Source organism: Anopheles arabiensis, chromosome 3, assembly GCF_016920715.1.
Source record: "Anopheles arabiensis isolate DONGOLA chromosome 3, AaraD3, whole genome shotgun sequence".
In the NCBI taxonomy this organism is placed as follows: Eukaryota; Metazoa; Arthropoda; class Insecta; order Diptera; family Culicidae; genus Anopheles; species Anopheles arabiensis.
Window position 1 is genome coordinate 73710251 of NC_053518.1, and position 13534 is coordinate 73723784.

General features: G+C 47.5%; 1 pseudogene; it reads left to right on the plus strand.

Moving 5' to 3' along the window:
- The window catches only part of LOC120901997, an 86565-nt pseudogene that overhangs the window by 8995 nt on the left and 64036 nt on the right, over positions 1–13534 (plus strand).

The following is a 13534-nucleotide window of genomic DNA, read 5'->3' on the forward strand; positions in this document are numbered from 1 at the left end:
CGAGTTTATCGTTTCAATTAACCTACAAGAAAAGCAGTATTTTCCTCCACAATTGTTGCATCAAATTGATTTTCATCTGATAATCAAACTGCCGGTTGTTCGTTCTCACCCAAACGGAAGAGAGAGAGACAAAAAACAACAGTTTACATCACTCTATGGAAATTATTTACGGCTGTCAAAATGTCACAGCAGCTGTCAGAGCCGGCTTGTCATGTTTGCTGTTCGAAAGGCCACCAGCCGAAAGCCCTTGAAAAAGCGAGAACGAGGCATGGTTTGTCCTGCGGCATGAATTTTCATTCCAGTGAATCGATAATTTGCGTTCAATGCGCATCATTTCTTCGCTTTCTTCGCGCTTTTTTTCGGTTCGGTGAAGGTGAAGGTTTTTCTTTTCATAATCGATCGGCCGAAGCAAATGAATATCTCGGTGCGCTCGAGGTGTCGCAGAAGAGAGCGTGGGACCGTACGAGAAAGAGAAGCGAGCAAGACAAGTCAAAGTTGAGAAGAGTAGCTGCTTGCTTCAAATAAAAGAATGAAAAAATAAACAGCTAGCATCCACAGCATCCGACTTGATGGTGGACTTTTTTGTGTATCCCATCAGAGGATATGAATTCAAGATGGAGAGGGCAAAAAAGCTCCTACCACGAACTTACATTACCATGAGGCTGTGCACGATGAAGCGTTAAATAGGAAACTTTTTTATACTCTCCGGTCGTCACGAGGCTACCAATTTTTTTTCTATTGATCCCTCTTTACAGCACAAGCATTACACCCAGCAGAAAGCCTCATTGGGGGGCCTCAAAGTTCCGCCTAAGCCGAGTCGCGGTTTAAAGCTATAATTTTTCAATGAAAATCCCCAAACCAAAGGCAAAAGCAAACGCAAAACCGCATCATAACTCTCCGGGTAAATCGGTATATAATCACCCTTCTGCACGGTGCGGGCCGGTGCGGGTGCTAATCTCATTACAATAAATATCAATACAGTTCGAAGCGATCAGCGAGCGGGAAAACCCCGATTTGGGCACATAATCGTATTATTAAGTTTCGTAGGAAAAATTCCCCTTGCCTTCCTTTTCATGCACCATTTAAAGGGATACTTTCCGAAAGTAAGTGGTAAGCCTTCGCGAGCACGCCCGGGCCCGCATTAAAAGCGGATCCAGCGGCGGCGGCGGGATTCTTGCTACGCCTGTTTCCTGTGCCCAGCGTTTCTTGAAGCAACGTTTAGCCAACATCCTACTCCGGATCCTGGACTTCAAAGCGTTCATGCGCTCGACCAACAGAGAAGAAGATAAGAAAACAAAAATAACAAAAAAGCAAAGAAAAAACCTCCTCCTTCAAAACCGATGCTGAACTCGCGCTGGTTAACTTAATCCTCTGGTGATGGTGGTGGTGGTGATGCTGGTGCGGAAAATTTCACCAACGAGTAAAAAGTATTTCGACCATGTAAATGAAGTGCAAGGGCTCGGGGTTTTCGATCGGTATCGAAGCATGTTTCGAAGCATTCTTTGGGTGGAAAATGAGCAGCGGCCCTACAAGCGCAAGTGGTTGCGCGGGGGACGCGGGGATACGATAGGATGAGCCGATCAGTGCTCGCCCACTCGCCTACTACAGGCTCGCCCCGAGCAGCTGTAAGCAAAGCGGCAAGCTTTTCTGCGAATTTCCAAACAAGCACAGCAAAGCCGATCGAACTTCGGCAGAATATTGAAATACTTGATAACTTTACACCGTGGCATTTGAGCGCGTGGCACTAGCAACAACGGTCGCCATTTTCTCTCTTCAACTCTTTGTTGCAGCAAATTGTTTCTGCTTCCGAGCGCTACGAACGCAAGCAACTATTTGCTCCACGCCAGGCGTTGCGAGGGAGGAGGGAAGGGGCGTTGGGTCAGTTATCAAGGAGCTTACCAGAATTTAAACTTGCTCGTGTTGGCGGCAGCTAGACAAGATGCTCGGCTCGTTGCTGTCAAATGAAATGTAAGCGTTTGTTGGCGTTTTGCGGAGTCAAGTTGCTTCGTTCGACAACACTTAATGCTGCCTGTTGGCAAATTGTTTCTTTCGTTGAGCTGAATGTTAAGTCGTGTCAAGTGAAGGATAACAAGCGATTGAGCTACTTTTAGCTTGTTTTCGAAATATTTCAAATATCAATCCTTATCAAAGTGCAAATTCCAACTGTAGCAAGAATGTTACGGCTACGTCATGTTGCAAATAGTCCTTTGAACCGGATGCATTTTCAGTTTCGGCAAGAAAAGGTTTATTGTTCAGGCTATATTTACGAACACATCTACCTCCATCTCAATTGGAATCACTCTCGCTTCAAAAGTTGTAAAAAGAACGGAGTTTCTTCAGAACTTTCCACCATCCTTTCCTCTGCCCTTCTTCCAATGATTACAGAAAAACTTCAACCTATGTGAAAAACCCTCCCCCATAGAGTAGACAAATTGAAACGCATTCACAACTGTCACCGAAAACACTTTTTGCATGTCCCGAGTTGTTCGCACACCAACCCAATTTTATAGCACAGAGGAAGAAGAAAAAAACGCTCTCAACGTTACCCCTTCCTGACCTGACACACACACACACACACACACACACACACACACACACACACACACACACACACACACACACACACACACACACACCCGACTGGGAGTCAATCACGGTCCAGGAAAGTCATCATTTCCTTTTCCATCAACTTGCCGCAAACTAGATTGCAGTCGAAATTTAATGAAAGATATATTAAATTTGTCTTCCTTCCGGTGTCCCGTGCTGTCCTGTGTGGTGGCTGCCCCAAGCTCCAAGGACCGGTTTTTGGCCCGGATATACTTTCGTTCCCTTCTTTTTTTTTCGCCTCGATCATCGCCTCGATGGTCGACACATGGCCAGCTGGCCAGCACACTGGCGCGAACGATGCTTGGGCGTGTTCGGTACAGACATGAGCACGGGATGTATCGCACCCTGCGACACGAAAACAGCTACACCCTCCCCCATCTGGGCTGTGACTTCTCGGTTAATGTTTTATGTCGTTATATTGTTGCCGAACATAAATTTACGCTCCCTCGATGCTAAGGATGCGTCTTCCGGGGCCGTATCCATACACGGAGCCCATCCGTACGTTCCCCGGGCTGGGCCGATACAAGCCTGGGGAGCAGGAGTGATGGCTTCCGGACACCAAACGGCGAAAGCCGTTCTTCAATCTGACATTGTTTGAGTAGCGCCGAGGCTAGTGTACATCGCCTGTATGTTGTGTGGGACGGAGAGTGTGTGTTCCCCATTGTGCAAGTGACGGCCATACCTTCAACCCAGCACACACACACACATATGGATGATGCGCCAAGCACTGTACTTTCTTTTGGCTAACAACCGTTCCCAGCTGGGACGAGCTGACTCCAAAACGAGGGCCTGACTACCGGACTACGCGGCACACTCTGTGTGTACTCACTGCGCTGGGAACGAGCTTGGTTTCGGGGGTTTGGGAAGGACATTGTAGAACGGGAAGAAATAAATCCTGAGTGAGCAAACACAATATTCCTTTCGCTCGGTACATATTACTTGCAGCAGCTCCCGGGCAGAACACTACTTCTGCCAAGACGTTTGCAATCCCTACCAAGCACGGGAGGGAAAAACAGGGAAGCGAAAGTCTTCCAACAAGATCTTGCCCTTTGTCTTGGGGGAAAAGACTAAACATGAAAACTGCAAGAATCGCTACCACGCGTTACGCTATTTCGCTAAACACAATATCTCCTGTGTGCCTAGATGTCTATTGATAAAAGTGTATTATCGGTTTCCTTTCCCGGCATCTGTTCCTCCTATCACCGTCCGTTTCAAGCGCAATGCACAGCGCGATTGTGCAATCGCCCCGGCCACCGAGGCCAACCCCCTCGTCTCCCGAGAGGTAAGCGGATATATTGGATTTCCTGTCTGCTTATTTATTGTATTTATTGCTGTAAATAAAGTTGATGTACTTGGGCCTGTGGCCGGGAACGACTTCCGTCTGATCGTCATCGCCACTAAGAAGACAGTTTGTTGGTGCGATTCAAATAAATTTTTATTAAGCCGTAAGTAAACCATCAAACTGATGGTGGTGGTGGTGCTAGTTAGCACCGGCATTATCACGTCCATTTTTATTTAGGTAAATGGAAAAGAATTGTAAGAGCCTTATGGCATCATTAACGGTCAATAATCCAGTACGATAAAGTTATTTCACTTGGCAAACGCTCAGAACAAAGAAGTTCGGAGTAAAAGATAGTAAATTTTGGGATCCAATAAACCTTACACGGAATTCTAAAAAGACATAAAGATACACTAAACGAATAAATTGAAATCAATCCAAAACTGGCGTGAAACCTGTTCATTTTCCTCTTCTGAAAATTGAGAAAACATTGCAGAGAACGATCCACCAACAAAACCCCTCGTAGAATACAATATTCTGCCAACTTCTCTTATTCTCCAACCACACCAACAAAACGCTCGCAAACTAAAATGTTGCTATTTATAATGAAACATTGCACCAACGTCTCTAAGCCAAATCCGCAACACGATACATGGAAGAAGCATGTGAGCCGCAGGAAATGAAGATCCCACATAAGTTGGTGCGGGCTTAGGCGCTTTGTTTGCAGTCTCGGCCCATCTCCCCTCCTACGACGCAAACGTGCTTTTTCCAATGCGTTCTCCCACACAAACACACATACACACCCACACACACACATATGCAGTAGAAGCTTAAAGACAAAGAGAGACTGGAGACTGGCTCCTGCGATGAAAGTTTGAGCGGAAACAACTACAGGATTCGTTTCGATTTCGAATGCTCGTCTCCGCTTCGGTACGCTTGATGTGCATTTAATAGCCCCCGGGGACAAACGCCGTACGGGGACGATCGGATCTCACCGACGGCCAGCGCTCGGAAGGCTAAGGCTCCCGGCCCCACCAGCGTCTACTTACACCACCAGTACTAGTCGATTTTCGAACGGATATCCGGCGACTCTCTTTTGCCGGGCTGGTTTTGTGGAGCGTCTTGTACAAGAATACAGCTATTGTTTACCAAAACTCAAACCCCAACTCAAACTCCTTCCCTCGTTGATAACAGAAGGAAGTAAAAGTGTGGAGGGGGGAGGGAGGGGGGAAACCTCACTAGAGGTTGCCGGTATGGGAAATGGCATTCAGCACGTCGGTGGAAAATAGCGACGGTAATCCTTGCTAATAGATTGCACCAGACAACCGAAAACCGTTCGCAGACAAATCAACCTGCGTGTGCTATTGGAGGCAAGGGAGGCACGAAAAGCGATACTATTTCGTTATCAGTTTCCCCCCCCTAGCTCCTTCATTTCCCACTACCACGAATTGGTAAAACTTCTCCCGGCTCTGATTTATTGAACTTCGGATTATTGACTGAATTAAGGATGAGCTTATCGAGATACTGCTGCAAGTTGCTGGCTGAACAGTTTCCGAAACAAAAATGAAGTGGTCGTTAGCCAGACGTCTTTACCAAACCTTTCGGATCGATAGCTTTCCTGTCGCTCTGGCTTTTCTTGGAAACTTTTCCCAACCGAAATACTCTTCCCTTTAGGTAGGTGTAGCCGAGCGCCTTGGCTGCGTACTCGTTTGTTTCTTGCGGAACATTAAAGTTCACTTAGCAGAGCAGCGTTGCAAACTATTCATCGAACTCGTCGAAATTCTTGGCTCTATCACTCAGCACCAACACCAACCCACGTGCATAACATTCCAACGAAACCGTTTGATGTTGTGCTGCCAGCGTGAAGACTGAGCTTTCATTCGCATGCACTTTGACGGAAGCTGGTGTTTCCTTAACACCTTGCCATTTATAGCATCTCATACGGGGAAAAGCACGCTTCGGCCACAATTGCAACACTTCCTGCCGGTTCAACTGCTTTTCCTCCGAAAATCATGAAGTGGACGGGTTGGGACAATTTGACGTACGATAGACAGCAGGACGACACAGTACGAAGTCAAACCGGGTGCTTCCGTACCCGGTGTTCCGGGAACGAACTGCAAGCAAACGAACAATTGAATTGCTGTCCAACCCGTTGTAGCTTTTGAAGGGGTTTTTGAGTGAAGGAAAAAGAGTTTATCTACTGTCATCTGTGAAAGGTAGGACTTTCTTCACTTTGAACACTGACACAGAGAATGTCAAATTTGACCTTTAACGACATAATTGATCCTAAAAAAAGGTTTTTTAATATCAGGATGCAATAGCTTTCAAGGATGTTGAGATCTATCATTGCTTAATCCCATCAATTGAACGGGTAGGTAGCCCCAAGGAGTCACACTTCCGGTAGTGAAAATTATGTTCCAATTCAACCAATAACCTTTCCCTTCAGAGCCGTCTGTCGACCTGCACTATTGACTGACATCAGCCGCATGGTGATGGTGACAGGAAAGCATTTCTACGTCCGTTTAGCATTCCGACCGTGTAGGTGACGCTCCGACATCTCCCAGTATCTGTGGCATTTCCCCACGTGTCACGCACATCACCCACTTGAGCAGAAAGGCGCAAAATACCAACACAACCCCACCCCCCCTCCCTGAATTAGTCCCTCAAGCGCGGGGAGAAGATGAAACCGGAGACTTTTACTGCGTCACGTACAGGACCACGTGGCATTCGGTGGTTCGGATGGTGAATGGCAGGTTCTACGGCACCGTGGAAGCATTCCTTCAAGGTGTTTTTGATGTGTTGATGTATTCGGGCTGGCGTTGGATAGCGCAATCCATATTTTATTTCTTCGCACGTCGTGCACCGGTGTGAAGAAGACACGCGAGACCACGCGAGACGTCAATCAACCAGACGGACCCCGGAAATGACACGCACCGCGAACCGAATCCCGTAATGGCACGCGGTGAACAGGCTCGGAGAAAACTCTGCGACTCGGAGCCGACACAATTGGACGCGTGAAACGCGTGTGCTCTACAAAGGTGACCTGCTTTTTTTGTTTTATTTCGGCAGGGGTTGCCCTTTCCTTGCTGTCATTTGTGCAACATATTGCAGTTCGGGAAAGGTGTTCCGCAAGACAAATGCGTGATGCTGCGTAAGACTTCATGAAATATCGCGTGAACGCTGTTGTTAGTGACGTTTATTTTTCAGGGAAAGTCACTCACCGCCGCCGTCAGGATAGCTCGAAAGTGGAATGACCTCACGAGAGTCCTGGTGGCATTTGCCAACTGTAAAACAATAACGTGCGTTCGCTTCTTGGCACACAGCAGACGCTTCTTTCTTCATCCCTCACGCGTGCTCACGGCCCAAAAGACGGAACACCCAATACCAGGGCGTCAGGTGCGATCTGATGACTGGCTGAGTGACAGGCTAGTGTTTTTTCGGTACCAACCGTGAAGGAAAAACGGTACCACTGCCACAGTGATAACACCGGCCCGGGCACGCCAACCAGCAATGGAAAGATATTAAATTTACCTTCACGTCATCGACGGCGGACTCCTTCCTTCCGCGGTGTAAGATGCAGTAAGACGTATCGTCGTAAATTCTACCTCTTCCACCATGTTTCTCACCTCCCCAGCATGTACGTGTATGACACCTTCTCACGTGCGCATGGTGTGGGGGGGGGGAGGGTGGATGGTGCAAAAGGGCAAAAAAGAAATAATCAATTTAAACGCCACCCAAGTACGCACACCCGTAAACGTTGCGGCGAAAACCTGAGGACGTCATGCTGGTGACAGAGTGACGCGCAATATGAAAATTTCTTAGCGCAAAAACAGGCAGCAGCACGTTTCGGTACACAGGGTAGCTGCGGTAGATACTATCCATCTAGTACACGCTGCCAAGTGTCGTGACGTCGTTATGGTGATTGGGCCGGTTAGGGACCGGACGGTGCTAACGGTGCGTGGAACGATTTAATTACACGTCGCTTTGGCAAGCGACCGGCATTAGCCTACTTGACGTAATAGAACGAACGAGATCGCAGGATGGCGATCATGAGGGATTTTTGTAGAATGTTTGCGGTTTCATTCACAGTTTTAATCGACGTTGGGGGCTCATCTTGATGAATTGACGCACTACGGGGTGCATTTATTTGAATGACCCAAATCGTTCGGACGAGCTACATTGTTTCGCACCGTGAAATGAAGAAACACTTGTGCAATTCAATTCTTAAAGTCTGTTTCTTTCTTCCAATGAATGAATTCCGTCCAAAGTACATTTGATTGGGCAAGCTTTTAGGCCTTCCTTAATTCATTCGAATTTAAATTTATAGCACACAGCTTCGTCTCAATCTCAATCAACCTTAAATAAATTGAATGCAAAATCCTCACAAACTTCAAGCTCATACATTCATCTCGTTTGCTTCTTCAACACCGAGCAAATTACACTTCAGCTTGATTCACACGCACACAGACAGTCAGTACCTTCAGCCTACATTGACATATCGATTTTTGGCGGCTCCTTCTGCACCGCGAACTGCGGTGTATGGATCTCCCCCAAACAAACCAAAAAAAAAAACGCGTCCTTGCTTAAGAAAACCATCCAGTGGCGGTAAACAATCGTGGGCACTCTCACCCTTGCCAGGAACACGCGGATTGATTTCCTCGTTGTGATAGAGCAAAACGGGGAGAGAGGGAATTTTCACGAACGCCCTTTCAAACCACGTCGCGCTGGCGTGCAAACAAAAGCCATTCATAGCTCTCGGTCTCTGTAAGGGTTCAGCGCGATTCCTGATTGTCCCGGCCCGGCCGCCGTTTTGCTGGCAATTTCAATTACGCCCGTGATTATTTCACTCCATAAAGTTGAACCCTGGGCGGCCATGATGGCACGAGCGCACCCAGAACAAGCCCGTCAAGAGCCCGCGGGATTCATATTTTCTTTCGCTAACTCATCCGTATTTAATCATCTCTCGTCTTGCCAGCATCTTGGCTGCGACCTCTTAAGCCCGGAGGCAAGAGAGTGAGGGGGTTTGGCGGGTGTTGGGGGAAGGTTACGGTTTACTTCCCGTTCGCACCAGAACGATTTCGATTCCCTTTCGCGTGGATCGATGCGCGTGACATAAGGAATATTGTAGAGTATGGCACCCGGAAGGCTCACAGTTGGAAGCGGCAGCAGCAGCAGCAGTAAATTCCGATGCTGGTTGAAAAGTTAACACAGCAAAGCGAACAGACATAAACTTCAATTCCGGCGCTTTAAATAGATCCACCAGAGACATTCCACAATGCCATTTTGATGCTTATTTTACGCATGACGTAATTACTGTTGTCTATGTTAGACCGGATAGTCTCGAAGTTCTAGGAATAGGAATCTAGTCTCTTCTGGAATAAAAGTTTGATGATGATGCTCGATTGAATGCCATAAACATCTATGAATAGAGCATGACAATACACCCGCAGAGTTGGTCCATTTTCCAAGAAAATTAATACTTCAATATAGGTCAGATGGTTCGAAATAGTAGTCCTTGTTTTTTGCACCGTCTCCCACAGCAACTGAAAAGCTCTCCACCGGAAAAAAGGGCAAACCATTCCTCTATTTAATTGCTAGTTGAAGCGGCCAGCAAAAGCGCACGATATTCGATCAAAACCTCATGTGCTATCGATCTGTTGCTTGTTTCCTTCCTTTTTGCCATCTACATACCCACTCGAACGAATGTTTTTTAGGGGCACACACACAAACACACCCTCCGATCGAGTTGCTGCCCCTCTTGAACCCACGTAACGGAAACCTCACCCGGAAAAGCTGCGGTGTGGAGGAAAGCGCAAGCGAAACCAACCGTCAATCAGAATCATTTTTCATCCTTGATTGCATCCCGGCCGTCCTCCATCGGGTGATTTTTGTTTGGGCACAAAAGTTGAAGTTGACCCCTCTAGGCGGTGGGCGTTGGTGGGACGGATGAACTTGCTCTTACATCACTACAGTTGGTGTGGTCGAAGGTCGAACAAGCCATGCGGGAGAAGCCATAAATGTAGGTTACGAAACCATCACGAGCAGAAGTGATCGGTAAAAAGGAGAAGAAAAACGACCGTAGAAGGTAGAAAAAAAACTAACTACTCAGGAAAGCCTTCTCAAATGACGAAGGAGTTACACATCGATTCACTTCGCTTTTTCGCTCGGTTTTTTTCCTCCATTGGTGTGGGCGGCACTCAATCGAAATCGTTCCTGTCAAATCTTGTCCCGTCGTTAAAACTTATCTTTGGCGTTTCCTGCTACGACTACAATCGATGTATGTGAGTGTGTGTGTATTTCCTTTCATTTTCACCATTGAAATTCCTTGTGTTTGGTGAACGTAGTGGTGAATATGGTGCTAAGGATCCTGCAACAAAAAACTCTCTCATAAGAGGATATATTGTGAGTCGATTGGAACTTTCGCAGCAACGTCTTACTTTTTCCGGGATATTATATCAAGCTACCCACACACACACACACACACACACACACACACACACACACACACACACACACACACACACACACACACACACACACACACACACACACCGGCTGCCACAACCCTTCCTCCTCTCTCTCTGCCTTTTCTGGCTATTTCTGGCCACCCGGCTCGACCTTGTACCTCGATGGTCTCGGCCAAAAATCGTCATCATCCTTCTGCTGTCGAAGAAGCAGCAAAGAAAGGCAAAAATCTCATATTCTCATCCACCTTCGGACTTTCCAAACGGATTTTATTTTGCTCTCTCTCGCTCAAGAACACAATTTTCCACTGACTTGGCACCACTCCGGTGCCGCACAGACACGGGTGGCAGAAATCCGATTACCACCACCCGAAAACCTGATTTGTCCTCGACCTCCGCTGAACTTGCCGGACCGTTCCGTCGTTCCGTTTTTGTTCCCCGCCAGGAACCAGGATACGTTCTGCAGCCGTGCACGACGTCGAGAATGGAACGGAGTTCCGTTTCCCGGATTTACCATTCCCCCATTCCCCTCGTAGTCTTTGACGCTTCGTCGGCTCATTTTGCTTGGATGACGGCTCCCCCTCGGCTTGAAGGAGGACGTACCACTATCTTTCCCGCGGGCCGTTCCGTAATCGATTTGCTCGCCAAACGGGGCACGGGTACGCCTCCAACTTTCGCTTGTAACGACTTCAGGCTTCAGTTGATTCCAGTTTTACCGTCCCCGCGTGCCTGACCGTCCAGCTGCGATGAGGGGGCCCATCGGTCGTTATCTAGCGGCGTCCCGCAACGATCTAACCATGCCCGAAAATTGACAGTAATACCTTAGCGCTGGGACGCTAACGATGCTGGGAGCTTTTTGGTTTGCTTTGTTGCAGGCGGATAGAAATCGTTAGCTCTCAGGCTGAGATGAAAGCATCACCCTCTGCTTTCAACCGTTTCACGCAAGGCCCTGTGTGTGTCTTCTTCGACCGCAACCAAAAGGGATGATATAATCCAATTTCAAAATAAAGAATTATGGTCGCATTTATAATCCATTCGCTGTGCGGGGAGAATCAGCGCGGATTCTCTGGCGTAGATTTGTTCGCTGGTCAGCTATAACAGGATTTTCCAACCCGGAAATGGAAGGCAAACTTTCAATAACGATCATCTCGATTGCAATCTATGCGAACACTTTGCTTCAATTTAAGCGTAATTGTAAAAGCAATGAAATGCTCCCCTCATACCAGGAATTACATTACGTTAAACGATGACTTTATCTCCTTCTTGGAATGTGCTTAGGACCTTGCTGCAGACAGAGAAGCTGTAATTATTGATGAGAGAAGCAATACATATCAGTAAATTCTTGGAAATAGAAGTTGATCAGGCTCTACTTGAGCACTTCAATCTGACATAATAAACCCGTAGAGGGAAAGGGGTTTTCGGAACATATTTTCGTTAAACAAAGGGCTTCAACGTGTGCAAATATCGCCCTTTCAACGCTTCTTTGAACTTTGAATAAATGCTTAACAAGCTAAAATCCTAAAATCCCCCCAAGGAAGCAAACTTTCTTCACGCTTGCGACTTGCTTCACCTGCCAGCACGTGAACAACTTTCCACGCTACGACTCCGGCGCCACCACCAAATCACTGCTCAACAAGCGTTAAGCTTTCCAGCAAGCAATTGAATATGCATTACCAAGGCTCCAAACCACTCACTCGCCATCCTTTACAAGGGAAAAGCAAGCTGTACCAAACAAACCTCAGAGATGGCTAGAAACTGCAACGCCACACAGTAACTGTAACTGTTTGGCAGAGAACCCTTTTGCAACACGGAAAAGGAGCAAATCAAAGTTTTAACCAAATCAAACAGTGCAACTATTTCCCCGTGCACACACAAACACACAGACAGAGCCGAAAACCGCTCCGGTGGCGCATTCAAGGCGAAAGAATTTTGCAGATATATATCGGTACTAGAGAGCAGCATTTGCTGAATGATGATGATTTGAATGTGAAGTTCATCTCCACGTCGCACCGAGTAAGTCGAACTTCGGCGAAAGCGAAACCTACCGTTGGGCCAGAGGAACTAGCTGCTTTCAAGTTCCATACCTTTTCTAGGATGCAGATATTTCTGGAAGGGCAAAGGGGAATGACGGTACAACTGCTCCAGGAATCTTTCTTTGCTATTTCTGCACCGTAGAGCACCGTAAGGCATGATCTACCAGTCCCTGGTTACGGTTGCTTCCCCCGAACGGCTGCAAAACAACGAGCCAGACGAACAAGGAGCAAACTCAGGGAAAAAGGGTTTTTTGGCTGCGACTGCTGAATTTCAGTTTTGCTACTTACACACACACACAGCATCACAAAGAGACCAACCTGAAGCTGAAGGCGCTGAAGAATTGAGGACTTAAATACATACTTACAATGTTACGCCCGAATGACTTCCCTGAATTCGGTAAATTAAATTTCAAACCAACCAACTTCGGAGCACCGCACGACGGCACTGTCGCATCTTTCCGCCCGGTTTTCGGGGCCGCAACCTTTGCAAGCGGGGCCGTGGCTCAAAGGTTCCTCCGGGGGTGGTGGTTGCGGGTGTGTGCGTTCAAAACCGATGCGAACACTAACAAACTCCGGAAGCTCCGATTCCAAAGCGAAAACGATTTGACAGGAACCTTCAGCTACTCAGGAACCCTTTCACTTTGCACCAGTACACCAGCAAGGGGAGGTTGATAATTTAAATGTCCCTCCCACCTTGCTCCAAGGAAGACCGTCGCTTCCGAAGATTTCAGCAAGGACACTTTCCTGGAATAACGCCAACACGAAACGCAACATCCTGGAATGTTTTTCTTTCCGGCCCACTTTAAACACCCTCCCCGTGCGGGAGGCCGGCAAAACGGGAAATTCTAGCTTACACATTTTTTCCTGAACCTTTCCTCCCAACTCCCATTCTCTCCCTCTCTCTCCTTCTTCATCCCTGCTGACAAGATGCCGATGGGTTCTGGAGAAAGATTCTTTAACCGTCTTTCCGAAGTCGTTTTTCGGGAAGCAATTGATCCCCTTTACGGCATTCCCACCGTCCCGACATTGGATCCGTGTCCTTTTATCGCAACCGTGGGGGGGGGAGGTGTCGTATCACCGGGAAAACCGTCAGGTAAATCGCCTCGCTCCCCCGCACACTTTCCGCGCGCTCCCTTTCCAATGGCAACAAT